Source organism: Thermobia domestica, chromosome 17, assembly GCF_964235325.1.
Source record: "Thermobia domestica chromosome 17, izTheDome1.hap1.1, whole genome shotgun sequence".
In the NCBI taxonomy this organism is placed as follows: domain Eukaryota; kingdom Metazoa; phylum Arthropoda; class Insecta; order Zygentoma; family Lepismatidae; genus Thermobia; species Thermobia domestica.
Genome location: NC_137470.1, coordinates 151,076,952 through 151,102,859, shown reverse-complemented (window position 1 = coordinate 151,102,859; position 25,908 = coordinate 151,076,952). Strand labels below are relative to the sequence as shown.

The following is a 25,908-nucleotide window of genomic DNA, read 5'->3' as shown; positions in this document are numbered from 1 at the left end:
GTGTGTGTATTCAAAATGCAGAGAACATGAGTTCGTAGAGTACAAATATCCCCTTCTATTATTTAAAATTTCAATTTATTAAAAGTCATGAATGTTTCCGATTCATAAAAACATACTTCACTTATTCCTACATCGTTGTTTAGCCGTAAAATTTATTGAAAATAAATATTGTCTTAAAAAGTTTCATGAAGTGAAAATCTAACGATTCTTCATTTCAAGAATGTTTCAAAAACTTCAATGCGTTCTTCCCTCATAATCCACCTTTGATCTTACAATATTCGATTTCGTCATTTAATACGTATAAGAAGGTTTTCTCATAGCTTCACTACTTTTATACATTACATTCTGCAACATTTATAAATAAGTAGATATAATAGAGAGAGAGAGAGAGAGAGAAACACTATGTAAATTTTTACTTCCGAACTTGAAATAATAGAAAATTTTCTCGTTCCCGAAATCTAATTGGAATATTATAATTTGTTGCTGTCTAATTTTCCTCTAGAGGAATTGTATATCTCAACATGCAGTTAAATATAGTGGAAAATTTTCCGCCTAACATCACTATACATAATATCCAGAACTGTCCGGATTATGAAAAGTGTTTTCACTTGTTTCTACATCATAATGAAAATTTTCCGATTCATGAAAATTCCTTACATTTGTTTCTACAGAGCAATAACACTTTCCGATTCACAAAAAGTTGTTTCACTTTTTGCTTCAAAATGATGAAAAATTTCCGACTCATAAAAAGTTTCTGTATATTTCCATTCAAGACACAAAATATTTCGATTTATGAAACACTGTTTCACTTGTTCCTACATAGTACTGAAAATTGTGAGCCATAACAATTTTCAGACCCTTTACACGATCTTTCACTTTTTACCATTTTTATACATGATTTCAATCAATTTTACGAATATTGAGGAACTGTTACTTGATCACTCATTCCAATTTCTTCGAGACTCAAGCATTTCCACGAAATCCATCTTAAGATTGTTCACCCGTTTGCGCCTAGGTCTTCCTAATGGTTGTTTTACTTAAAACCGTTTCATTTTACCTACATGATCCTAAGAATGATTACTAAACCATATATATATATATATATTATATAGTTCCCTGTTTCTTTGCGTATATATTACCTCAAAGTAAGCAAACATATTTTAGAAAAAAAAAACGCATAATTTTAAGCCTGAAATTTCTTGACAAGAGATTTTCAATCGGATAATAACCGAAATTCTCAGCTTTCTTAGTTAACATTTAAGTTCTTCCCGGATTTGTTTTTGCTCTGTTAATATATAGATCCTTGATTTGAAACGTGCACTTTATAATTTCCCTCCAAATACTTATATTACTTATTCTGTTCGTTACTATTGAGACTTTAATTTGCGTATACTGCCAATCACATATCTTTAAATTATTATTTCATGAATGCTTATATTTTAATGCAAGGGTGCACTGAATGAGAGGTAGAGTGGTTACTTCTGCTTTTTGAGGGTCCCTCATTTAATTTCCACCGCAATTACTTAGTGGTAGTGATTCCCTCCAGTGTGATTTCAATTTCATAGATAATTTCAGCAATAATTAATATGTCCGTTGATTTTTCTCTTTACTTATTTTTCATTACCAATAATTTGTCTTAAATAGTGAATTGCTAACCTAATTACACTAACTAAGTAACCTTATTTCTTATGGAACCTAAGGTTCACAAAAACTCTCTATTGACATCTATCCTTAGCCAAGTGCATCTACTTTGTATTACGAGATCCATCTTAATATTGTTCTCCCATTTCCAGCTATGTTTTCTCTTTTACTGGTTAAAATTTTGAAATCATTTCCATCCTACCCTAATAATACAACTACATGATTCCGCCATTTTCCATTTTCGTTCCTCTTGTTTTCTATATATATGTTTTGAGGAATTGCTCACCTACCTCGTATAATTGTTTAACTAGTAATACAGTGGTCCCGCGTAGTGTACTCGCTAACGCTCTCGCTATGCTCCAAGCGGTTTTAATTCCCGGTGGGGGACTCGGTCATAAAAATTATAACAGCTTTTTCACCCCATTCACCTTGAATGCAGTTTTCCGTGCTTTTTTAACAGGCAAATGTCAAGACGATACATAATATGTAGGTCCCAAACCGCTTCCTTCCATTTCCCCGGAATCGTCAAAAAACGTCATCCCTCAAACGTAATAGGCTAAATAGGCATAATCTAAATCCTACATCCTAACTAGTACTCACCTCATCCAAACTATGTTTATCTGTAATATACGCGTACATTTGCGCAACCCTCACAACCTGTGAAAGTATCTCAACTTATTGTTCTACACGGATCAGATATATTTAAATTTTGTCATTAAAAGATTCTAGTTTGTTTCAGAAATCCTCATTCTTCTTTACACCAAAATTTCTTTAAATGAATAGATTCAACCGTTAAAAGACGGTTATTTTACAAAAAAAAAAAAAAAAAAAAAAAAAAAAACGAAACCTTTGTCTAACACAACAAGAAATCTTTTTCTTTACTGTCAGCAACAAATATCCAATACTAATCGCAAGGACAAGGAATGATTATGAAATAAAACACTAAATTATAACTAAAGTCCTATTCTAATTTCTTTCTTTCTTTTCTTTTTTCTTTTTATTATTTTTGATCTATATACATTTCTTTATTTTTACAAGTTTTTATGGGAGGTCCAAAATTACCTCTCCCTCCAACATTTCTTTTTCTTCTGTTTTCCTTGTTTTTCTGTTTCCTTATGATTATGAAATAAAACACTAAATTATAACTAAAGTCCTATTCTAATTTCTTTCTTTCTTTTCTTTTTTTCTTTTTATTATTTTTGATCTATATACATTTCTTTCTTTTTACAAGTTTTTTATGGGAGACCCAAAATTAACTCTCCCTCCACCATTTCTTTTACTTCTGTTTCCCTTGTTTTCTTGGTTTCTTCCTCTTCTTTTTCTTCTATCACTTGACTTATATACTTGCCCTCTAAGTCCCATGATAACCCCAAAATAATGTGACTTTCATCTTTTGTTTCTTTATTTTTTCTAAATATTTTTCTAACATTGTAAAGTTTATACACAATTCACACGCGTGCCATTTTTCTATCCTTTTATTCTTCGGGCACGCGTAAGAAAGAAAATATGCCGTTTTTTCCCCTTCTTCTTATTTTTTCTTGACAATATTCTTTTGTCCCGTATTCTACCAGCACATAAAAAATGGTCAATGACTTTCCCTCTGCCATTCTATAAAGACAAAACATACAAATATTATAATTAACAAAAATTTAAAAAACGTTTCAACAAATAATTTCAAATCTGTAGAAAGTAATAAATTAAGTACTCAATGTAACTTATATATCCTCATGCCTAACTAATAAATAAGCAATAGTTTTAAGCAAAAAAACGTTCCACTAAATATTGCAAGTGTATGTAATACTTTCTAACACCAGGGTTTGATTCCCGGTGGTCATTTCAATTTTCACGTATCAAGCTTTACGTCTACTCCCCCTTCATAGTTCGTTTCTCGGTCCTAAAGACCGTGCTAAAGAATTATGTTGCATACATTACTAATTACTGGGATCATCTACCTTCTATACCTTTCTATCAACTTGTCCCTTACATATATAATCTTACTGTTTTCCTTTAAGTCCACGCAATAAAACTTTTTGTTCACTAACTGCTCTTTTTAACCATGCGCGACTCCTCGAGGTAAAGTAATCGATAAAAAGCACCGTAAGCGCATTACGTAACAATAGTAGTTTTCTAATCTTGTTCGTTTATTTTAATATGTTGCTACCTTCTCTCTGAATTTAGTGATATTTCTAAATGATAAATGAACTAACACATGGATGCCAACCCACTTAAATACTGACAAATTTTATGCCGTGAACAAACCTGTGGATTTTCTTCAAGTTATAGAAAAGTATGTGAAATTTCAAGGATATTATTATTATTATTATTATTACAATTAAAGTATTTTAGCCGGCAACACCTTCCTTCCTTTATTTTATGCTCCCGTGTACCGCTATTGCCTTTTAGTAAAATCGGGCTTTAATTCAACTCCCAGTGCGCTTAAAAACATTTAAAAGCTTTTTGCAAACCACTCATCCTAAATGAGGTTTTCCTCATCAACACTAGGTAAACGCCGAAATATTCTAAGTCCCGCTTTTCGTTCATTTTAACCTTAGTGACCATAATTAAAAAACTCTACATACTAATTTATATGACTTTTCCAATTCCCTTTGCCTACTATTATTCAATTTACCATCTAGCATTACTAAACTAAATCATATTTTCCATTTTAGCAGTTTTCTTTTAAGTTTTTCCACTTTTATTATTATTATTTTTAAAATAGTATATAGTCTTCTCTCTCTCAACTTCCACATATTTACTTATTTAAACACATCTCCATTCAAAACACAACACTTCAAAGTTACTACTTCTATTTCTCATACAAGGGATTTTCCTAAAATTGGTGTAAGCAATTTTAAGTTCATTTTCCAAAAAACCTACGTAAACTTTTCTTCGTTCACATCAGGTAAATGCCAAGGTTGTCCTATATAAAGCGCGACCAAATATAAATCCTAGGTTCTAAATTCCATACTAATTAACTAGTAGACAGGGAGGTTACTTCACAATAATACATTACTTCTACATAAAATTACTATTTATTTTGCTCTAATGTATGAGTCCCTAGTTCAATTCTTAGTAGGTAAACAAACAGTATGTGCGTGGTTTTCTCTGCACTTTGTTCAAAAGCAAAGCTACATAACCATTTGCTTTAGCCTACCCTCCATATTAACTTCTAAAAACAAGCAAAATACATTCCACTTCCTACCACAACGCAGCAATATTCTCGTGTCCGGGTGTTATCAAACTTACTATGGGGCTTACTTATGGTTAATCAAAACAAAGTAGGTAAGGTATATTTCCCTTTTTCTGTTATTTCCAAATCTCCTTTTTAAAAGAAAAGCATTAAACTGTTAATGTATATACAAGAGGTTAGCAAGGGATAATAATAATTATTAATTAAATATTACCTTTGTCCTACAAATTGCCTACGTAGGTTTTAAATGAACAGATGATATTTTTATTAACTACTAAATCCATAATGAGTTTAAAACATGCAATTACTGTTAGGGTATTACACTAGTGTTACCCCCATACAAGTCATTATATCATATACTCCAACAATAAATATAATTTAAATGTTCCCTTCGTAAATCAGCTCGTTACGCTTCTACATCAAATTAACACAAGTAACTACAAAAACTTCCAAATAATTTCAATAAAATACTCAAACTTCAAAGTAACAGCACTATATTACACGCAATTGTATTCAATCTGATTTACACAATAGAGTTTTGTGTTTACCAAAATTAAAGAGTGCGTCTATTATAATACATTTCTTTTCCAGTCAATAGTTACTATTTATTGATGAGGAGTTAGGTTAAAATAAAATTATAATTCAAAAATTGATTAAAATTGATTAAAATACAGACAAGAAGATATTACAGAATTAAAGACAAGAAATTACAACATTAATATTAGGTAAAAGAAAGACATTAATAAGTTATTTCAAGATTGTGATGAGATCGTAATGTTGTCCAAGTCATTGTTTTTGTTTTATGTAAGATAGTAAACACAGACATGTGGACTTGTAATGTTGTGATGACGAAGGACAACAAACAATCAAATTGCAGTGTAAGAGCTATTGTAAGATTTGTTGTAAGATTTGTTTATTAACATCAACTGAATTTTTGAGATATGACAAAACTGTCAGATTACAGAGATAGACGTCTGGAGATTTTGTCTATTTGATTATCATTGCAGAAATGTGAATTTCGGCAATGGGATAAGCAAACACGTGTAGTGACGTGAGTCGAGGTAGCAGTTTAGAAATCAACATTGTCCAAATAAATACTCTACCAAGGATGGAATTGGGATCAGAGAGGAGATCAGTTCAGATCAGAGAGAGGATCAGAGAAGAAGCTAGACAGCGAGTAATTTACGAGTCATGGTGGACTATTATCAGTTATCAAGTTTTACAATCGTTTAAAGTTCTCACTCCAAGTAGTTTCATCGATACAAGTCATAGGAGTATTACTAAGCTGCACCTTGTTTGAAGAAGACGACCAACATCTTCAATGTAAGAGGTATGTGTTTGCTATCTGATCATCGTTATCAAATAGAGGAAATAATCAGGCTTTGTGAGTTGTGATCTGGTAAGGTTTTTCCTATCCCGTACACATCATACAATTACACATCAATGACAATCATTTTAATGAAACTACAGATTTTTAATAATGAAATTTGGCATTGCATTTGTTTTCCTTGAAACAAGTTTACTAAATATTTCCTGGACATTTTAGAGAATGTTCAGAGGACAATCTCCCGAATTTCAGAGCTACGCTATTGCTATAAAGGCACAATAGGGGGGTTGACATGGTGGAGTGCCGGAGGTTTTCGATCCTGGTCATTTAAACTTTGAATTAACCACCATTGACATGGTGGAGGCGTTCTTTGGTTCGATTCCCGGGACGGTTAGTTGTAAAATTTAAGTTAAATAGGCCCGCAGCCTTAGGTTCGATTCCCGGGCGATTGTGAAGTAATATTCTGCTGTGTTATATTATTAATCAACCCACCATTCACATGGTGGAGGCGACCGTTGGTTTGATTCCCAGGACAGTTAGTTGTACTTAGTTGTTAATTTAAGTTAACTGACCCATCGAAACATTCCAAATTAACCCCGTCCATCACCCATTTTAGAAGTATTTTTGTAGTAAGAAGTGAGTTTGTTAAAGAAAAAAAATGTTATTCCTAAGTAACAAACACAAGGTTCATTACCCTGTGGTGCAAGACGATGGGAAACCGGCGACAATGTTTTCGTCGTCTAAGTATTATTATTTAGATTTAGGGGTACTGCGAAATTTTAAGTAGTACAGTCCTACCTATAGTGAAAGAGAGGAAACAATTTTTAGGGATAATATCTTATCATTAAGATACAAGAAATGGTTCCTAGTGCAATTTTCAAAGAAAATTTTTGATTTGAATGAATTAATCGAGTTAGGATTCCGAAGACATTTTCTATCAACAGTATCAGGAGTGGTTGAAACTTCTTTGACACTACGGAATGCAACATTTTCCGCATTGAAGTCATCGGAATCTAATTACACGATTTGTGCCATCTTTAAAGCCAGTGTCAATCAACTAAAGATGGACACATGGTTAGAAAAATTTCGAAATAATTTCAAATGTAGTCCAGCCATTCAAATTGCAAGTCTAGTTCAAACGTTCGCTAGATTTGAAAAACAAGCACGTATAGTAGTATCTAGCGAAGAGACGCACTTAGATTTAGCTGCTTTTGCAGAGTTGTTTATGAAGCGCAACGCATGGTTATTCAGTTAAAGTTTTCAGCATGTAGTAGTTAGTTATTAGTATGTAGGTGTGATTATTGGTATTTTTTCTAGTTATTAGTATTTTCTAGTTTAGTATATAAGATTAAGAGAGCTGTAAATAGGTTATTGTTTATTGGTAAGAATAGTTTTAGGTTAAGGGAGTATTTTTAATGGTTAGGTTCAGGGTATTATTATATTTTATCGTTGTTAGTTATATAGGAAGTAAAATGTACATGCGAGTTAGATGAAGTGACGAACAAAGATGTATTGAAAAAAAAATATCTGAAGATGTGGATTAATAATAATAACGACGAAACATGTCTTTAAGGCATGATAGAAGGACGAAATAAATTTTTTTAATAGAACTAAGACATATCAGAAAGAAGAAGACTAAATATGAGACTTATTATTAACTTAATATTTGAATAAGATATAATTAAGAACTGGAAGATAGATATGTTAGGTGATTTAAGATCATACTATTCCGGAATGCAATGAAGTAGTAATAAAAGCTAATCCTCAGATTAAGTTAAAATTTAGAAATATCGGCAAATTGAACAAATAAAGTTTAGATAAACCTTTCCTAAGATAAGTTCCCTAGGTAGACAGGAAGTCACATTCTCAGGAAATTCAACTGGTGTAAAACCATACTTCGTTGAGAATATTTTTTTTTTTATTATTATTATTTCAATCACACAAGTCTTCGGCGACAAGAAAGAAAAGGCACCTGAAAGGAAATAGGTAGAAGTCTCGTTTGTTCGCTTGCAAAGTAGTGAAATATTTGTTTAAGGTAGAGTCCTATTTACCTAGAAAAACGTCGGCGGAATACGAAAAGTTAAAATTAAATTCTAGTGCTTTAGCAATTTTTATAAAGTAGTAAATATTATTTGTTACTACTACCGACAAGTTGACTTAGTATTTTCATTGACATTAGGAATTCGACAAGAAGGTTCATAAAAATCCTTCTGATTTTCTGTTGAACATTCTACATCAAAATTCAATATTGGATCCTCCTGTAGACGAATCTTGCTTATTGAAACTCTTACCGAGAAAACTTCCGGTATATATATTTAGGACCTTAGTGGCTTCGAAACCACAATCTCTTACAGATTTACTCGCGATTGTGAGCGAAGTACAGGCAACACATTACGACCGAGATAGATTTCCTCGTAGAAATATGAATATGTTGCAAATATCCTCTGAAAGGGTAGACACACATCCTCGTAGGAATAATAGAAGGAATGTCCCTCACACACGAGGACAGCAACAGAGAGACAATAGAGGCAATAGTAATGAGAGCCCAAATTCAGGTCATAACGGGAGAAGGGAAGGAGGTTAATCACCCCGTAATGAGCGCTACCCTTCACCTGAAAATAGACAAAACCACAGGGGACAGCGAGGTTCGAGAAGGGGAAATAACAGTACACGGAATGGAAGTACAAATCAAAACAATTACATTCCGGAGCAAAAATACAACTGCTAGAAACCTATCATAATAGTGAAGGACAAGGTTACCAAACTAACCAAAATGCACCCAATGTGACAGGTGGTCCTCACTATAACAACTGATGCTTTCCAGCACATACAGCGGGAAAGTTGGATGTAGTACTTGTGAATAAAACATCTGATATCCAACAGACGAATAAAACCCCGTGTGTGCTCGCAAACAATAGTTCTGCCTTGGCAGATGATAATAAAACATATGTTAGAAGTATTCAGGATAATGAAAATAAATGTGTAAAATGTGAAGAAATAAATAGTACTCAAAATTTTGAAAGTAATACTAAAGACACTATTTCATTGTTATTGAAAGACGGTAGAAAGGTAGAATTAGAAAGGGAAACATTTAATGAGGCAAATGGAATTTTTGATAATCTGTTAGATACAAAAGACGACCCAGTTGTGAGAAGCAATGTAGTAGTTTTACCAGGGATAAATGTAAATATTTATGCTCAATCTGTAAATGCATTGTTAGATTCTGGAGCAAGTATATCCGCAATAAATCACAATTTATTTGAAACGATACTAGGTAGCCAAACACAACCACCATTTTTAAAAGCAAATAACATAAAAGTTACTTCAGCCTTCGGTAAGAAAATAGCCACGGTCAAAGGTCAAACTCTTCTTGAGGTTATTTTACAGGGGAAAACTTATTATATAGTTGGCATCATTGTAGAAGGATTAAATAAAGATGTGATATTAGGATCCCAATTTTTCGTAGAATCCGCTGCTATTCTAGATTATTCAAGAGCGCTGTTGATATTACAAAAACCCCACTATATTGAAGTTAACTTTAGAGATCAAGAAATATCGAGTGATGATTTAGTTCTTAGACAATTAGAGGAATCATTACAAAGTGGCATTATTAGTGAGTTAAGTGAGAAATGTAAGATAGGAGAGAATGTAGAAAGTATACAGTTTCCTAAGGTAGGATTGGGGAATTCAAAGGCGAGGCTATTTGATAATGACCCCACACTGCAGTTGGGTAAAAGAGTATTCCCAAATCCCACAGAACTGAAAGAAAGAGTGTTGCCTCCCGAAGAATGGGAGAAAATCAACACAAAGGCCACTAAGAAAGACATTTATGAACATGTAAACAGCTATAAAGATCTCACTGATGAACAAAGGGGTAAATTAGCGTCCGTGTTAATAAAACACATAGACATTTTTGACGAAAAGCCAGGAACAATTAAAAATTATGAACATAAGATAGAACTTACAGATTCTACACCAATAAAATCAAACATGTATCCATTTCCTCTTACGTACAAAAATCAGATACAAAATGAAATTCATCGTTGGTTAGCTTTTAATATTATCAAGAAAGCGCCTAGTGAGTATAATCATCCGTTGGTGGTTGTTGAGTAACCAAATGGGGAGATTCAGTTGAGCATAGGTGGAATAAATTAAAGAAAAATCAAAGAAACAAGCCTCTACCACACTGGAAGTCTTACAGTCTCTAAGTGATAAACCTTTCATTTCTAAATTTGATATAATTGAGTTTTTCGTGAATGATACAAGAGTGTAAAAAGAATCAGAATTTTTTTAAAAAAATGGGAGCACAACGTAACCAAGTTGAGACAAACAATTAAGAGATACAGGGTTATAAAGATGTTTGCGTCTCACACATTCAAAGGGTGCTACATCCGGAAATACATTTCTCTTAAAGAAATACCATCTGAGAGAAGACAAAAAAAGGAAGATAACACATCCGAGCAACAGACATAAGATATTCTTGTCCCGTTAAAAAAACAAAAAAACAAAAAAAAAAAAAAAAAAAAAAAGAGAGAGAGAGAGAGAGAGAGAAATAACCATATCAATGTACATATCTTAAAACTATCGTATGTATCAAGAATTCCGTATCGTCAGTAGGCTATATATATGTATTGTCAATTCCATTATTGAAAGTAAGTTAGGAATATTAATTTGTCAATTAGTCATTACATAGTTATTATCTTTCTTAAGTATTGTATCTGTGAGTAATATATTAATTGTCCTCTCCATTAATATATAACTCAAAGGGAGGAATGTAAGATGCAGTCTTTATTATTTTTATTAATAAATTTTATATAGTAGTATATTTAGCCCTTTTTTATTAATTTGCATATCAAAATGGAAATGGTTTTCTTTATATTCATATATTATTTATATTATTAATTAACTTAGAATCGTATCTACTTTTATTTCCTAAGTATTGGTAATATTCAAGTTTATATCGAGAATGTAACGATACATATTGGATTTCGTATATAAAAAGATAGACTCTAGTGAGTTAGATATATTTTTAAGGCAAACTTGTAGAAGACAACTAAGCTCCACAAGGTCAGTCACCTATGCTTGGTCAGCCTTGCGCCCAACTATATTGTGAGTTGAAACTAAAAATTACTGTTTTATTTTTGTTAAGCAGCTATAAGAATACTATATAGAACTAAAAAACCATAAGACACCCTGAGTTGTAATACTACCGAAAAGGCGACAGAAAGACGGATATTTGTCTATTGTCAAAAGTTAACACATAGATATAAAAACAGAAGGACAAAGATGTGTGAAAATCATGGGATAACCACCGATTTCACAAGAATTCTAGCTGGCGTAGCGAATCTAGCAAAACAGGCTGTGAATTCGTTCCAGGGTTACCAGATGAAGCAGTTTGTAATATCAAATAATAATAATAATAATTAAAATATGTACGAATTATTGTGTTTAAGAGGCAATTATGTCTTGGAAAGCTACGCGTACCCTTATTGTTTGTTTACCTTTTCCGTCCTTCCGTATATCGTATCATAAAACTTTCTTTCAGCCGTGAGAAAAAAAAAACAAAAAAAAAAAACAAGTACTATCTGGTATTGGAGGGTGGAGTTTTGGCTTTCTGCTGGGGACAGACGGAGACTGGGAAACCTTACCCTAAGAAATTGACTCAAAGTTAATAGAGGATGACAACTCCATACCACATATATATATATAGTAGCAAAGATATGTATATACTTGTAAGTAAAGTAGATGTATGTTTAATTTCATTCTATAGTTAACAATTTGTAAAATTGTCACCCGGAAGCAGAAAACTCCGAAGTCTTATGGTTGTCAGCGACATTTTGAATTCTTTCCGCTAGAGGGCACCAGTGACTAGACAAACATAAGAAAAGAAAATGTCAGGTGGTGAAAAACATATTAACCGGCCTATTTTAAATGCAAAATTTTAAGGTTATATCAGAAGGGGACTATAACATATTTGGTATCTAACGAAAGGCCAAAGCATGCAGATTTTAGTGCTTGATTTGAAACGAGGTGACAATCTATAAGAAGTGAATTATTTGAGTATAAAGTCAATGTAAATAAAAATCGGCATACTTCCTTGCAAAGTTCCGTTAGCAGGTAGATAGATAATAGAAAAGGTTATCTCTATTGAAAAGCCAGTAGCTTTGATGCGAGACACGACTCTTGTGCGTCAAACCCCTTTTACAAAACCGAAAATCTGAGGAAGAACAGGGGAGTTGACGGTTAGATCGGGGCTGTGCAGTGGCTGCTGGTGTGACGATATTCAACAGAGTTAGTTGCAATGGAAGATAGGTGAATATATCTATACTCAAGTTGAGTTTAATTAAGGGCGATAAGTTGCATCATTGGTGGTCAAAATAAGTTAAATGAACTGTTTCAATGTTCTAGACTATATGCATTTTGAGATCCAATCTGACAATACTGGAAACAAATTCACGCATCTTGCGTATGCAGCAACAAACCACTAATATATATATATATGTATGTATGTATGTATGTATGTATAGAAGTGCAACTAAAACCAAGTTTGAAGTGGTTAAAAAGTAGTGGCCTTAAAGTTATAATCAGGCACCAAGGACTTAATCTACGTTAGGATGCTATGGAAACCGTCCTAAAAGAAAATTATCAACAAGAAAGAATAGACACTAAAATTGGGATTAACGCTGTGAAGTAACGGACATACCTACCTGGGAATTACAGAAGATGAACTGTGCAGTGGATACAATCAAATACATGTTATTAACTATGAACTAGTGATAAAAAAATCATAAGATAGTTTTTTTTTTATTTATTTTATTTCAACTGTGAGCATATAGTATATCGATATAAATTAAGTGCTGTGGTTTAAGTGATTAAGTGTTGTGTTAAAAATAAAATTGTTTATTAAACTACATGGAGTTATCACTTTCCCTAACAGAATTTCGGCTGGTATGGTAAGTATCAGAATAATTTGTTTGTTTCTTGCAGGCTTGCTGGGTTCCATGCTCTTTAATTTCAGATGTTCGAAACTAGTAAGGTAATCACACACCTATTCTTTGATAAACCAAGGTGGCAGATAATTCATGCATAAGTCCACATATCAAAGAAAGTCCGAAAGGGGCTATAGGACTTTAAATAAGGAACTCACACTTACAGGAATGGCATTATAGAAATTATATAAAATATTTTTTTTTTTATCTTAGCTCTACCGACTTTTATCTAAATTTCAGTAATTTCTATTATTTTATTTGGCATCTCATTAGATTTTCTTTAAATTTGGATGATACAACATTCCTGTAAGTAAAGAGGTAGTAAGAGAGAGATTTACATATGAGTTCAATACGGAGATTTCTCTCTTCTTCCCCTGCACTCCACACCTTCCATTCTAACGATAGAAACATCATACTTTTTTTTTTTTTTTTTTTAAGACGAGAGTACCATATCTTCTCCCTCTTTGAGACTCCCAATCTCCTGAATTGTTCACAACACAGATAAGCATATAGCACGGAATCCCAACTATACAATGTTCCAAGATTGGTCTGAAAATGTAGGGGTCAAACTGCTCCTCTGCTTCGTTCACAGTGCTTTTAGCGCCCAAGAAACAAAAGATAAAAAGCAATCGGAAACATACGTTCGATACCGAGGTTTCAAAAATCATTATCTTTGTTCTACGGAGTATTTTGTTGACACGTGAGTCACATTAGCTTCCGCCGAAAAACCAAATTCAGACAGCCTAGTTGCCGTCGCTATCTGTAGACGCGTCGTAAAGTTGTGGAAACTCAGTAGGGAAGTGGATGGTGGGAGAGGGAAGGGAAGTTGCTCAAGGCGTAAGTGATTATGAAAATGGAGGTGGCGGACACGAGTTTTGTTTCTCTGCATCTCTCCACAATGAATCCCTCCCCAGCATGTGTTCCTCAAAGAATATCACCCGTAGTAATTACCTCATTACGGAAGTAAGCATTACAATTACTCCAACTCATTAAAATTGAGATAACCATCTAACTTGTATTGATTATTGGCATTCGTGTACAAACTTGCAAGTTTGTAAGTTCAGTATTTTGTAAGATATTTATGAATTAAATTTTACACGTTATCTTATGGAGGTTCTGAAGGCTCTGATGATGGGTAGACATTCCCTTAAATGACCTCTACCATTAACCCAAAATGCAGATCCTTTGGACGTTCCCTACCCATTTTAAACTCTACGAGCCTCCATTGTGTACTACCTAGGTATAGGAACGTAGAAACCTACTACGGAACCTGAAAGCATAACAGCGCTGGAAACATGTGCCTTGCACTTCTAGTGGTAGTGATAAGAACCACCAAAAATAGATCGGAGATAGATAGGCAATGTCACTATTAATCTCTTCGAACCTGAAAAATATGAATTCGACACTAATATCTTTCCGTGTTCTATTACTTTTACATGTCACACCTTCCCCTCCTAGGAATGGTTTCAGTTTCCTAGCCCCACTCAGTATATTTTTCAGATGGTAATTTATACGTATGCTAAATTCGTTTGAAATTCTTCCAGGAGTCCATGTTGCATAGTACGGTTCACTGTACCTTTTTTCTGAATCAAAAATTCCTAAAGATTTATAAACATATTACAGTAACACTGGAATATTGTATTACCGCCCGACTGTCGTCGTTGTGTAAAACTTTATCATGATACGACGTAGGGAAATGACTTAAATTAAGGTATTCAGATTTAATATCAAAGTTGAAGCATCGCAAGTTAAAAAAAAAAAAAAAAAAAAAAAAAAAAAAAAAAAAAAAAAAAAACATGTAATAACAAATATATTTGAAAACAATTTCGACTTATATTAGCTGCGACTACATTCAATTCAAAATTGAACTTCTGGAATGCACAGTATAAGCGTACCTAAAAGAAATAGATAAGAACGGCCGGGATTCGAACCTACGACCATCCACGTAGAAGTCCCTTACAATAACCATTCATCTAAAACACCATGACCTGCTGTTTTCTTTAAGTTATAGATTCGCATCCGGGTGACACACTCATGCGCATTTCCATTGCTTTTTCAAACTTGTTCTTTTCAAAACTCTAACATATTTAAAACGATTTGTTTCATTTTCCTTTAGAGCAGTATTTTTCAAAGTGTATTCCGCAGAACTCAGGGGTTCCATATAAACCGACCTTGAGGAAGTGAATAAAAAAGATCACAAGTCTCTACCTCATCTAAAAGTTGATTTGAATTTTGGGTCCTTCGGAATTTGTTTATGAAAGTTTGAACCGGAATAATTTAAAACAATGAAAAAACCGAAAATGACAAAAGCTCCTTTCCGACACTTCTTTCGAACCGAAACGAGAAAGGTTTCGAAATTAGAAAAAGCTAAAATTCTTCTGGGAGGGCTTTCCCCTTTTTTCGAGTGGGAAATTTCAATTTTCTGGACGATTTTCGATGTACAAACCAATATCAAGGAATCGAATATAAAAACGGGTAGAATTTTACTAATGAAACTCCAAGTAACCAAAGCAGTATATATATTTTAAGATTATATATTTGTGTTACAGTTTCGGCTATGTAACACAAATATATAATCTTAAAATATATATATATACTGCTTTGGTTAGTTGGAATTGTATTAGTAATCTTGAATTTTCCAAAGCTACAATGAATAATTTACAAGGGTAGAATTTACATGAGTCACTTAGTATTATCCTCAAAAGATCTAGATTTGTACCTAAGATGGAAATAATTATTTTCGATTCAGGTTTACAAAAGGGATGGCCAAAGATTTTCGGATCCGGATCTCGGTTCTGGATCCAAAATTGGGACCTCGGATTTAGATCCGGATTTCGGATCTGGGTCCGGATCTACGATGTAGATCCGAAATTCGAATCTCGGATCTTGATTCGTATCCAAGCCTCATCTGAAATTGTGGTGATAACAAATTTGAATATCTAAAATTCCTCAAAACTTTTTTCGGATTCACTAATATATGCGATTCATTTCGTTCTATAGTAGGATGATGATTTTAAATGTTTCCATAATACATTTGTGCTACCTTCGTTCTTTATTTTATTTTAACCTTGCAATATTTACATGTTGCACTTTCTGTGGAAATCTCTTCAGTAAAATGCTTCTTCCTATTTCAGAGTCTATCGAACTTAACCATCTGAAAGAACTGATGTAAATGTTAACGAATTCTTCTATTCAGTTCCTCTTCAAAACTTAATATTAGCTTCACATTAAAAAAAAAAAAAAAATATTTTATTCTTAGAAAATAAAACTTTACTATTTTCTCATATACAAATGAAAGATTTTTTTAGATAAGGGTCATCCAATCGCAGGAATACTAGACAAAACAAACTCTTTATTAATTGTAGTTTCTGACTCACTGGAGTCCAACCATCAACAAATGTAATAATGAATGTCTTTCACTTCGAAGGTACAACAAAAAACATAAGACTTACGTACACACGAGAATTTCAGGAGAGCGATATGGTTATGTAGTATTATTAGTATTAATAAAAGTGTTCGTTGTATTATGACTTTATCACCTAACTTATGGTTTGCCCTTCTGAGGTCGGGGGTTTGTTGAAAGAGTAAATAAAAAAGAGATTTCTGTTATTTTCCTTCACCCTCCAGATTTCTTTAAATAATACATTGTAGGACGTAACCAAAACTTATTCATGCATCGTATCATTGAAGTGTTTTGTATTTTGTATACTAGTGTTCAAAAATCTTTAACATATTCGCATTTATTCATGTGATCTCAGGTTTAATTCCCAGTTGGAACATATATGAGACAACTGGAAGCTAAAACAATATGAAAATAGTATTTAAAAGTCAGAAAAATGATATTAAAACTTAAGCTATCTGTTCGGACTCTAAGGCTACAGTTAAATCAAGCCACACGTTTCATTAAGATATATTACGTCATTATTCTTTATTTACTATAAGCTACCAGATACATCCTTAGAGGCCACTTTACACTGTAGTAATCAACAGATGAAAACAACAATGGAAAAGGAAGCAGAAGGAAGGTCTCTAGAGCCTTAGATTAAGGTACTAACCTAGCATTTGCCTAGGGTAACTGAGGAACAACCCTGGAAAATCCTCAGTCTTCAAATTCGAGCCCGGTATCACCCAATTGCGAAGCAAGATTCCTACCAACTAGCCTAAGCTCGTTCGGTATTATTATTCGTATTTAGCTAATAATTAACGTAATGTTCTAAAAATTAGTGGAAATTAAACCCTACTTCCTTTATTGCTGATGTGCTAACTATGAACATGAATTAAAAAGAAAACAAGTAGCGTTGAGTTTCGCAAGCCAGCTGAAAAGAAAATATTGGATAAAATTTAATAATAAAAAAAGCAGTTAAGATAATTAAAACAAACTAAACTCCTGGCGCGACAGTCTCTGGGAATCTGGACCTGCCAGCGGACTTACGTTCAAAGTGGGGATGTGTGATCAGCGCAGCGACACCCAAAGTCCCTAATGTCGGTTTTCTAGACTGGAGCCCGTTACCTCTTACTTCAAATAACTCCCCAATTATTCTCACGATACTAGGTAAACACCGAAATTTTATACCGTAACCATTACGACACCACTCAGACATAGAAGTAAACGAGGACAGTTTGAAACACCCATGACCGAAGCGGGATTCGAATACGACACTCACAGCAAACAATCAACCGTCTACTGCCGCAGACCATTCTACTATGCCTGCCGGGTTTTCTCGACTAAGCGGGAGCACATTTAAGGTAACTGACTATCTTAAATGTTGCTCCTAAATACTGACAATCTAAGTCTCATGTATCAAGTATTTCCTGTGGTAATACCATACACTCTCAATCTTCTACAGACGATTTTTGATTTTGATTTGATTTTAGTTTAGCGTCCAGTTCAGCAGCGAGGCTATATGAGACGTGGACCTACTGATTAACCTGGAATCCGAACCACATGAGCTCCCGCCGGGAATCGAACCCGGGTCTCCCCCGCCTAAGGCGCGTACGCTAACCGCTTAGCCACGAGAGAGCTCTCTTCTACAGACGAAAACCTATAGTTACCCACATTATCTAGTACAGAGATAAGTTCTGATTCTCTAATAGTTGCTGATAGTGATAGTCAAGGTTCACCGAACCATGGTCTCCCAGACTCAAACTGAGATATTGATGTTACTGGAACGGCTGACAGGTCATCGTGGGTAAGTGAATTGCTCACTTGTCAGGATGAAGGGCGCTGATGATGTGAAATGCACGGCTGTCAGAGGTATTACTTATAAAAATTAAATTTATAATTTTCTGCGCTGTCGGAAACCTCCTCAAGAAGAATAACTGATAATCTTAGCTTTGAAAATGTTACATAAGAAATTTTATTGTTATCTTTAGGTTGCACATAAATCTCTTCATTCCAGAATTATCGGATTTATTTTAATGCTTAACTTTCACATCTCTTCTGATTTACGAATATTTAAATCACGATTATCCCCTTAAGGTCAATTAGTGATATTTTAACTCATTTCGAACTAACTATATATATGGTTAGTCATGTTTATTTGGGAATAATTGAGACCAGAAGCAGTCTACACGCGAAGTCGAAAAGAGTCTTGGCTGACCTCCTAATAAACCACGCCTTTCCGCAAGGTGATCTGTGGTAATCTGATAACCATAATAAGATAACCACATGAGAAAATCTTCCGGTTCAATGAGAAAGCTCCCATAAGAACTAGCACCCCAATCAGTGGAATGCGCCTTGCTATTTTTTTTTTTTTTTCCAATGTGAAAGTACCTAACTTTAAATTCATTGTTAAAAATGAAAAAGCTTTTATTTCAAACAAATAGCAACTACAGTTTTCGTATGTGAACACAGCACTCATGAAAAGTCATGCTAAAGCGCGACTTACCCCTAAAATATATATATATCTGTTTTAGTTTCTAAAACTTCCCGAAGTACGTGCGAAATTAGTGCAAGAGCCTTCCGTTCGCATTATATCGGCTATGATCTTGGTACTAGCACATCTTTCGGTTTCCAGATCTCAAATATTTATCTTGTATTCATACCGATTCTATGTACAAATCCGAAATTTCAAATCTAGATAACAGGTACCAAAATTCATGCTTTATTCTCGGTGCTCATATTGAGACTTAGTCAATAATTATTAAATCTTTTTGTAAGGTATACATTTGATATTTTGAGCAGACTGAGTAAGATATATAGACGTGAAAACTAGTCAATAGTTGTGTTAACTGTATGTTTTCTTACTGTCAATGAAATAGCTCTCTCGGAGAATTTAAATATTCGAGTTTTGTATTCCGGTTTCAAATGTATTCTGCTTGCAGATGTTTCAAATTCTAGGTATGTAGCTCGGACCTGGAACCAGGTACAGATCTAGATTCGACATTCGAACTCATCTACATCAAATCAGTTTTTTTTTTTATTTATTTTATATATATATATATATACAGGGTGGGCCATTTTAATTAATCCACGGAAATATCTGAAAAATGATAAAACATAGAAGAAATGTTTCAAGTACACGTTATATATTGCTAAGGGGGGAAACCAATTCCGCCAAAAGTACCCCTCCTCGCCCCCCCTAAATGGGGGTAACGGGGGGTAACTTTGAAATGTCAAATGGGAACATGGATCGAGTAATACCTCGTTCGAAAGGTCTTGAAAAACTAAGTAACGCTGTACCAAAAGATGTTCCATATTGTGCACCGGTTTCAAAATGGCCGCCATAATATGGTTCGGAAACTCCAGTACCCAGTGTGAAAACCATGGAAGGTAAATGAATGGAACAAAATTGAAATACGTAAATATCATAGGGCATATCGAACGGTGTGGTCCCTGTGATCCCAGTGGCCTCCCTAAAGGGGTCTTGGGGGCTAACTTCAAAATTTCAAATAGTAACATGAGTCGAGTGGTACCTCATTCGATAAATCTTGCAAAATCTAACATATTGCAGGAGAAAACGATTGATGTGAAATGGCAGTGTTCTGAAAAGGCCGCCGAAACATAATATCCGTGTCAGAGAAAAGGTTTAGTACCCGTAGTATGAAAGCGATTGGAGATAAATCAACAAAAGAAAAACTGGAGTAGCTAACTGACGTAAGGCACATCGAGAGGTGTTGTCGGAGTGACTCTAAGGTCCAACTGAAAGGTATCCGGGGCCAACTTGAAAATTTCAAATAGCAGCTTGAAGCGAGTAACATCACGTTACGTAGACAAATTAATATCAAACAGCTTCTGTAAGAAAGTTTTCGACCTGAGACACCGTTTTCAAAATGATCGCAAAGACATGGTGACTGTGTCTAAGAAAACGTCTAGTGCCCATAGTATGAATACGGTTAGACATAAATGAAAATAACGAAAATTAAATAGGAAAACCACGGAGGCGTTCCAAGGCTCGAGAATAATACAACAGAGATAAAAATATTAGAGTAAAGTTGCCATAATGTATAGAGAGAAATCCAAGTCCTGCAAAATAATCTCTCGCTGCGCTCTGTATGTGAGGGGGTGGAAAGTAAAGTGAAAGTTCAAACGAGGACTCTACTTTAATTCGTAAATTAACTCTAACCTTACAAATAGGTATGGTGTGGTTGAAACATTTGTTTGAAAGGATGACGCTGTAGTGACTAAAAAAATAGAAATTTTTACGCAATGCATGCTGGTTATTCAGAAAGCATTTCGGGGATACACGTACACACCGTTTCGTCCCTCAAGCTCACAATATGACATGAATGCTAATAGTTAATCAAAATGTAACTGTGGCCATCTGCGTTAACTTAGTGCACCAATTCTCTATGCATGAAGTCTGCCTTCCAAACAGCATTGGGTAGGTCAAGCGTACGCCCGAACCGCTGTCCGGTCGGACATTGAAATTTTGAAGTTAGCCCACAAGACCCCTTCAGAGAGGCCACTGGAATCACAGGGATTACATCATTCGATATGCCCTATGATATTTACGTATTTCAATTTTGTTCCATTCATTTACCTTCCATGGTTTTCACACTACGGGTACTGGAGTTTCCGAACCATATTATGGCGGCCATTTTGAAACCGGTGCACAATATGGAACATCTTTTGGTACAGCGTTACTTAGTTTTTCAAGACCTTTCGAACGAAGTATTACTCGACCCATGTTCCTATTTGACATTTCAAAGTTACCCCCCGTTACCCCCATTTAGGGGGGGCGAGGAGGGGTACTTTTGGCGGAATTGGTTTTCCCCCTTAGCAATATATAACGTGTACTTGAAACATTTCTTCTATGTTTTATCATTTTTCAGATATTTCCGTGGATTAATTAAAATGGCCCACCCTGTATATATATATATATATATATATATATATATATATACTAAGGCATGCATTTGATCTTTTGAGTAGACTGAGGGAAACAAATAGAATAGTCAATATTCGTCTTAATTTTCTGTTTTCTTCTTCAGTCAGGACTTCGTGAAATTACTTTTGATGAGTTTTAGATATTCAAGTTTATCACAATTTGAGATGTAGCTTTGCATACGAATCAAGATCTGAGATCAGGATTTCGGATCCAGATCCAAGGCCCGGACCCAGATTCGAGATACGGACCCGGCCAACTGGATCCAGTTTCTACTTTGTATTCCTATTTCTGTGAGACCCATCTTAATATTGTCCTCCCATCTTCGACTAGGTCTTCTTAATGGTCGTTCCCTGATTGGTCTTCCAGTTAAGACTTTGAAAGCGTTCCTACTTTCTTCCACCCTGGCTACATGACCTGCCCACCTGAGCCTGCTAGATTTGATTCGCCACAACAAGAGATTTTGAACTAAGTAATAACACGAATTCTCTATTTTTAGTCGACATTTAATTTCTTCGTAAATATGGCTTTTGCCCGTTAATATTGATCCTAGATATTTGAAAGTATCCACTTTATCAAAAGTATTATTTGATATTTTAACGCATCCACAATTTGCCATATTACGATCCCGACAAACTTTCATGTATTTGGTTTTCTCTGCGTTTACTTTTAAACCCATGTCCCTGCAAGTATTTAATAAGACCTCTGCATTTCTTTCTATTATTATCCTATCATCCCCTGTTAAATGTACATCATGAGCATACGCCATAAGCTGATTAATACCATTCAACTCTCGGCCCTGGTTGCTATTTTTGATTTTCCTTATAGCGTATTTCAGGGCAAAGTTGAATAATAATATTGATTTTTTTTTTTGATTCCGCAACAAGCACCATATCATGTGAAAATCGTATACACCTAACCATTCTACCCTCTTGAATACTGAATATATACACATGCACTTACAAAATCCACCAAACTCACAAATATCTATCTACATACCACTCGATACTGCAGCCCGGAATAAATCTTAGCCTCTTCTGTTACCAGCCTCCATTTCTCTCCACCTATCATTATGCTTCAACTGTCAATTATCTTTATATTTTCCAAATCTGCGTTCACATCTTCCAAACATTTCTTTCTGGGTCTTTCTTTACTTCTTACTAAGGTTTCCTCTATCTTTCTCGGCTCGCCTTCATCCTGCATTCTTTCCACCTTTCCACATGTCCTACCACATGTGGTGGTACTTTTACAAATGTTATAAAATTTTGCTCTCAAAATCATTTAACCGAAGTTACAGTTATATCGACTTTCACCATGTCCTCTTCTGCTAGTGTGTCCATAATTTCAACAGCTAAAAAAAAAAGAGAAAAAATGGTAAATTAAAAATTTTAGGATAAAATATTGTTACGAAATAAAAATGTGAAACAAAACAGTGTATATTGTTCACTTATTGTGTACGTGGAAAACATAACAAAGTAGTGTTACATATGGGCATACATTACAATAAAACTAAATTAAGGTATTCTGTAGTGACAAGAAAATATTTGCTAAAATTATGTCATTAGCTCACTGATTACTGAAAGCGATTTACTTGCATTGATTACTCTAATCATACTAGCTTAAAGTCCCTAGGTTATTCAATAACTCAGGTTTACTAACTATTAAAGTCGCTATAACTGTACAAGGTATGATCAAAAATTACGGCGAATGTAGTTGCACAGTGCCATCTATCGAGGTTGAATCCATTTCAACTTGTAAGCCCGGTAGCCTAAATCTTTGGTACAGTCAGTGTCGAGTTTGAACGAGTTGTGACATGTTAGTTGGCTTCCAGAGGCAGAACAGTGAGGACGTGTTAAGAGTGTGTGTCACGCGCCAACATTAAGTTTTGTTCTAAGCTACAAAAAATGCCAAAGAAACTCACAAAACGTCTAAATCAGTGTATGGCGATGAAGCAGTGGCATTAACGACTGTTTATAAGTGGTATGGACGATTTAAAAGCGGCAAGGAGTCGGTTGAAAACGAGCAACGATCGAGGCGTCCTTTGACATCAAAAACAAGTGAGAACGTGCAAAAAGTGGAACAAACCATTTGTTTAAACATGCGAATGACTATTCGAGAGCTTTCCGAAGAACTAAACATCTCGTATAAGTCCGTGAAAAGCATTTTAATCTCTGATTAAATGGGCAAACGGCTTCCTTCTTCACCATGAAACGGCGCCGTGCCACACCTTGCTTTCGATCCCCGAACTTTTCGCCCAAAAACTATTCCTGTCTGTCTATGGTTGCTGTGCTCTCCACACATAGCACCATGCGACTTCTGGCTGTTCCCAAACGTTAACCGTGCTTAAAGGAAAACTCTTTTACACCATTCATCACATTGAAATGGCTACGAGGGAACAGCTGAACGCCATTCCAAAAGAAGCCTTCCAGTAATGATTTCAACGTTCGGATCACTGCATTGCTAGCCAAGGACAGTACTTTGAAGGAGATTAAATCAAATTCCATGTAAGCTTATTACTTTGTGTCTAATAAAATTATTCACCGCATTTTTTGATCACACCTTGTACTTCCTAATTTGAAGAAGATGAGTACAAGACACTTAATTCTTCCAGTAATGAAGTTGTTCCTATCATCTCTTCACTGTGAAGACTTAACACTGATTTTCAACGAACTTAAAAAGTTCGTTACTGAATTCTTTATGTCTGTGTTTGTCTGTTTGTCTATCTGTTATTTGGGATTTTTTAAATTTTGAGCCCTTCATTCGATAGAGCATCTAAAACTATCTGAGAAAGTGATTAAATTTTTCACGTCACTCTTACCGTTCCCGAGATATTGGCCAAAAAATGGCCGATTTCTAGAGATTTAAGGAGCCATATCTCCAGAACCGTAAGTCATAGAGAGATCATATTGGTGTTGATCAATATCTGAAAGGATGGTAGATATTTTCGTACCAAACAGTAGCCGGTTGCCACTGGTTTGGCCAATGCCCAGTTGGCCAGTGGCCACCAATTAATATCGGTACCAAAATTGTTACCATCCTCTTAGGTATTGATTAACACAAATACCATCTCTCTATGGCTTACCGTTCCCGCGATATTGGCCAAAAATGGCTAATTTCTGGATATTTAAGAAGCCACAACTCAGTTGAGTTGATTTTGAGTTTAACGTCCCTTTTCAGCAGCGAGGTTATATGAGAGCTTGGGAACCATAAGTTGTAGAGAGATGATATTGATGTTGATCAATAACAGAATGGTAAATATTTTGGTACCAAATAATAACCGGTGGCCACTGTCCGATCTAGTGGCCATCAATTAATATCGATACCAGAATGTTTAATATTCTATCAGGGATTGATTAACACCAATGTTATCTCTCTGTAATTTACCGTTCCCGTGATAGTGACCAAAAAATGGCCCATTTCTAGATATTTAAGGAGCCACTAGCTGAACCTGCGCTCTCTACACAGCGCATCATTCGCATATGAGCATAAATCTCCTTCTCATACCCCACAACATATGTACATGTTCCTTTACACACACAAGTGAAAGACGTCTTGATTTTAAAAAATCGGCAAGGGGTACCATAAAGGGGAGATTTTTTCGATTATTTTTTCGATTATTTTTTCTCAATATATCGCACCGTTTGCAAGATTTGAGCCTACTTCCGGTTGAAATTTCTAATTCATGTATGACCAGTGTTTTCTTTCTTCTTGCATGCAATATGTAATAAGCAAATACATTACATATACAATTAATTATAATGTCAGTTATATATGGTGTCCAATCGCCAAAACGAAAAATAAAGATTTATCTTAGACTCGAGAAATGGTTATCCTTCCTTTTTCATTATTATTTGGCCATGAAACATACGCCTGAGACATATACAACCCCAATATACAACATTGTGCTGTTGGAATGTATAACGCGTAGGATATGATTCTTTAGTTTTTTTTTAATTCCAACGCTTCCAGTGTACCCTAAAAATGTAATAAAGAAATAATGGACATGTTTTTTTTTAATATTCAATTAGAACTGTACAATCTACGCAAAATTTCCAAACGATCAGTGAAAACGTCATCTTTCTAGAGCCTGTAGTTTCCGAGATTTCATTGTCGAAATGATTGACCACAAACATATAAACATAATTTAAAAGAACTCGGAAGATGGAAGCACAATTCACATGCATTGATTTTAGAGACGGCTTTTAAAATACAAAGGCTTTGAACAATAATTTTATATCATAAACTTTATGAAAAAGATATAGTTTATTAATTTAGACTATTTAAAGTACAAATACTTAAAATGTTTGTCTCTGTTAAACGTGAAATCACACATAACCGTAACTGAAATATTTGAAAGCTAAAGTTATAGGTTGGAGCTCAGGCGCTTTTAACTCCTGTTGTAGCATTTTAATAGATAGATAGCTCGGGGACAAT

General features: G+C 34.5%; 1 long non-coding RNA gene across 2 annotated transcripts in view; it reads right to left on the bottom strand.

Annotated features, from left to right (window-relative positions):
- Positions 1–2,576: 2,576 nt before the first annotated feature.
- LOC145674411 (uncharacterized) overlaps positions 2,577–25,908 on the bottom strand; it is a 68,226-nt gene continuing 44,894 nt past the window's right edge. Inside the window, exons 4-5 of one of the 2 annotated variants that reach the window (XR_014128923.1) lie at positions 22,474–22,825; positions 2,577–3,249 (exon numbers count right to left, since the gene is read on the bottom strand). This is a non-coding gene — a long non-coding RNA (uncharacterized LOC145674411). The remainder of the gene's footprint in view (positions 3,250–22,473; positions 22,826–25,908) is intronic. The other variant, XR_014128922.1, reaches the window with a different exon arrangement.